The sequence below is a fragment of the Fukomys damarensis genome, unplaced genomic scaffold (assembly GCF_012274545.1).
Source record: "Fukomys damarensis isolate Sample0158 unplaced genomic scaffold, DMR_v1.0_HiC HiC_scaffold_12, whole genome shotgun sequence".
In the NCBI taxonomy this organism is placed as follows: Eukaryota; Metazoa; Chordata; class Mammalia; order Rodentia; family Bathyergidae; genus Fukomys; species Fukomys damarensis.
The window spans coordinates 37333840-37338073 of NW_022900924.1; the positions used below are offsets into that span (position 1 = coordinate 37333840).

The 4234-nt window shown below is 42.0% G+C and overlaps 1 long non-coding RNA gene across 1 annotated transcript in view; it reads right to left on the minus strand.

Annotated features, from left to right (window-relative positions):
* Window positions 1-1125, minus strand: part of LOC104867876 — a 23514-nt gene extending 22389 nt beyond the window's left edge. Inside the window, exon 1 of the long non-coding RNA XR_781881.2 lies at window positions 837-1125. This is a non-coding gene — a long non-coding RNA (uncharacterized LOC104867876). The remainder of the gene's footprint in view (window positions 1-836) is intronic.
* Window positions 1126-4234: the final 3109 nt, after the last annotated feature.

The following is a 4234-nucleotide window of genomic DNA, read 5'->3' on the forward strand; positions in this document are numbered from 1 at the left end:
AGTTGTACAGGTAACACACTGTATTAAATATGTAAGGTCATATCTATGTGGGTTTGATTACAGAAACTAATAAAGTATTCTCTAGATGATGAAAAAAAGAATAGGATAAGACTATAAGAGCAAGAAGCAACTTAAATATGTTCAGGGACCATTTTCATCTCCAGAATTAAGGATTATTTTGATGTTACATCATTGCCTTTTCTCTTTTACTTTCCTTTTTAGTTTTATTTTAGGATTCCCTATTTTTAATGTTCATACAGAGATTTCTTTAACTGAAATACCGAATAGTTTCTCTGATGTGAAAAACTGTAATAGTACACAGGATCCTAATGAGATAATTAATAATGTGAAATAGGAAGTAAAGGGCTAAAGGTGTAGGGAAAGTGGGAAGGGTGGGGGAAAGGTAATAAGGGAGAGGGAAAAAATATGAGAAATTGAAAAAATGGAAATAAAGTGTTTGTAAATGGGGAGGGGAGGAGGGGATGAAGGGAGGGCAGGGACAAGGGGAAAAAATGAGAATCAAGTCCTATTATGTAAAGGTACAGGATCCCAATAATGAATGCAACTGTATCGTATACTTAGATTGTACCAATAAACTCAATAAAAAGAAAAAAATATGAAAAAATTTTTTTAAAAATAAAGGCTACGTAAGGTAGAGGATAGGGAAATAAAAAGAAAACTGATTTTAAAAAACTTTGTTAGCTGGAATAAGTCCCAATATCATAGTAGGGTAACTGTATTTTACTGTACTTGATATATATTTGAGAAGAGTTAGAAGAGAGAATTTGAAACCTCAAAATATAAAGAAATCATAACAAGATAGAAATTGTAATTACTCATTCAGCTGCATAAGGTGCCCTCCTTTATCCTCTCAGGGCTGAGTTTTCACCTCTTGTGTTGCACTTATCACCCTGACTTAGACCAGGGTGTATATTCAGCTCTCCCCAAAAGAAGGTCTCTGCGCCTTGAGGACAGGAAGGATCTCAGTGCCCCAAGACAAGAGGAAAGGAACCCCCCACCCTGGGGCGTTGATCCTTCTGGCCTCAAAAGGGATCCTTCAGCCTGCATGGTGTGTGGTCACGATGTTTCAGAGGAACGGGATCGATCCTGTGGTTTCCTCTCCCCTTTCTCTCTATTCCTACTGACTATACTGGTTTGAATATCACCATGGTAACCAGCAGTCATAGAAGATGGATTATGACCTAGCTCACCGTGAGCCACTGACACTTGAGTGCTGAAGACTCTCACATATATCCTGTTTGTGCTCCAGGAGTTGGCAGTGAATTTTTTCCCCAATATCTCCCATTTCCCCCTCTGTGGAAGCTTCCGGTGTTGACGGAGACTCTCACGTTGGCTCTTCAACCCCATGACATCCTCATCCCCCTAGCAGTGACCCCTCTGACGCAGAGGACTGCAATTGCGAAAACAAATCCACACTGAAACTCCCTGGGGACTGTCTCCCCTGTGAAGAGCTCTCATCCAGCGAGGACATCATCCTCCTTGAAGACAAGACTCCCACTGTGTTCTTCAGGTGACCTCATCTGTCCTGTCCAAGGCAGGCGGGGGCCTAAAGGGAAAAAAAGATGGCCCAACCTACATTTCAGTTTTGATTTGAATGATGAAGAAATCCAAAAGGATGACAATAGGCCGGGGATTTAGCTCAGCGGTTCAGTGGCCTGCCTTGCAAGCGCAAGGACCCAAGTTCAGTCCCCGGTACAAAAAAAAAAAAAAAAAAAAAAAAAAAAGAAAGCAAGAAAGAAAGAAACAGACTTACAAAAAGATGACAATAAAACTCACGAAAAACTTCAGAGAAAGAAGAAAGATGAGGACTGCGATTTCCTCGAACTTACTATGGTTGAAGACCTCAGGCCAAGCAGCTGTTTCCCTGCCCAGCTCAGTCATCAGGAACATGAGGTGTGTCTAGAATCGCCCATGGGCAAACCATCAGGAAACACAGATGTAGGCTCATTCCCAGAGCTTCCTGCGACACCGAAGGGACAGGAACGTGCTGAGAGGGCAGGTGAGGTGAGCAGCAGCCACAAGTCAGGCACCACAGAGCCCTCCACCTCCTCAGCACACCTGGAGGACGACGCCCCCAGACCACCAAGCACCACGAGTCAGCTCGTGGGGCGGGCCTTCCGCTGGCTGCACCAGAGAGACCTTTCCATGGGACGCAGGAGATGGAGCCCTGAGCAGGCCACCAAGAGCTGCCCTCATCGGGCTCCACACAGAAGTCGATGCCTTAGAGGTAAAAGGGTCCATCCTGACGGACCCCCTGAGCATTTAGGACCCCACATCCCCACATTTTCACGCTACGTGCTACCCCATCATAAAAAATATGAAGAAGATTAGTTCTTAATAAAGCATATGTTCTTGTTTTAAAAAATTGTAATTACTCTGATTCAATCACTAAATTAAATCAGTAAATTAAAGCATGACACTGCACCCCACAAATATATACATGATATGTACATTTTTTTTAAGTTTAGAAAGTGATGCTGTCTAGCTGACATAGTTTATGAAGAGCTCTGAAAGAGTTCAAGAAGGGGAAGAAGTTTTGACATACTGTTCAGGAAAGTATCATGGAGAGAGACTGAATTTTGCCAGGAAAGAGGCAAGATTCAAAATGCCAACATTCTGGGTTCTCCCTTGAGGACGCAGCAGTGTATGTGAGTCACATTCCACGCACATGTGGTGGGTAAATAATGTGTTAACTTCATTTTGCTCACTCGGGTACTATCACCCACTTGGTATGCTTGTGGTGTCTCAGTCCTTACCTTCTGGCTGAGACACAAAACCCAACCAACACCTCCAAAATAAAGGAGGAAATGTTGATTTTGGCTCTCAGTTTGTAGAGGTTTCAGTCCACAGTCTGGTGGCTCTAAGTCAGGGTGCCATGCAGAGGGGCCTGGCGGAGGAGAAGAAGCTCATGCTCGAGGCATGACAAGAAGGGAGCAGAACATGAAGGAAGGGAGACAGTAAGAACCTTTCCAGGCCATAAACACAGTAACCCACCTCTGATTTCCAGACCTCATCTCCTAATGGAATCACCTATAAGCCTGTATACTCCGTTCACCTTCAAAAGCCCTACCTATGAGCTCATGGGGCTGTCGGGGAACATCCGGATGTAAACCATAATAAAGCACGAACATTAGAAATAGCATTTAGAGTCAAAAGACTGGCATTGAAAGTGGCAGCAGCAAGTGAACATATATACTTAAGATCACTGTTTTTGTCTTGGCTTTTATTATTTGCTTCCTCTGAAACCATACTCTAAGTGACTAAGAGATCACTCTTAGGGCCTGCAGCCCTGACAGTTCTTAGTCCATGGAACAGGGCCAGCAGGTAGTCAGGATTACTCTCCCAAGTCCACAGTGCAGGTCTGAGAGCGAGTTAGGCATAAACCAGGAAAATGCAAACATGCAGGCTCACTGATCTTCATGGCACCAGAGATAAGAACAGAAACCAAGAAGAAAATACACCATACAAACCAGTTCAATGTTCTCTGAAAGTTATGTGAAGTTGAATTGATTCTATGGACCACTTGCTATGAAAATGAGCAACAAGGAACACACACACACACACACAAAGGTGAAACTTCTCAACTTTATTCTGAGACAAACTAAAAGCAAGATCATGAACAAGATGTTCTGCTTCTCTGAGTCTCTTGTTGATATGAAGTAATTAACTGGATGATTTCTGAGGTCCTTTCCAGTGATGGTAATCCAATGAAACCCAAATACAAATTAAACAATTATTTAAATTTTTAATCAGGAAAGGAACTTGGAAGGGAAGGAATCGATAAAAGGAAGAAAAGGGTGGAGGTAAAGGAATGAAATTTTTCTTCTGAAATTTTTTAAGTGGATATGTGTTACCTAATTGGACATTTACATTCTTGCATATAGATTGTCGCATTTTCATAATTCCATGATGTGCTCTTGATCCCACTGGCTAAATCCCAAACACAACAGTTTGCAATCCAACTCACATTGACAAAATGTAGTTAGATTAGAGAAGAGCTCAAACATTATCCCCAAAGAAAACTGGAGTTAGAAGGTTGAATCATGCTACAGAGTATTCCTGAGACATATGCACAGTTATGTTTATCAAACCTGCTTTATGTCCTTTTGTATCTGACACATTAATCCCAGCTATATTCAGTCCTAAGAAAATAAAAGTTACCCTTGGTTACTGCAGGTAACTTTATTCAGAAAAATGATACATCACTATATAC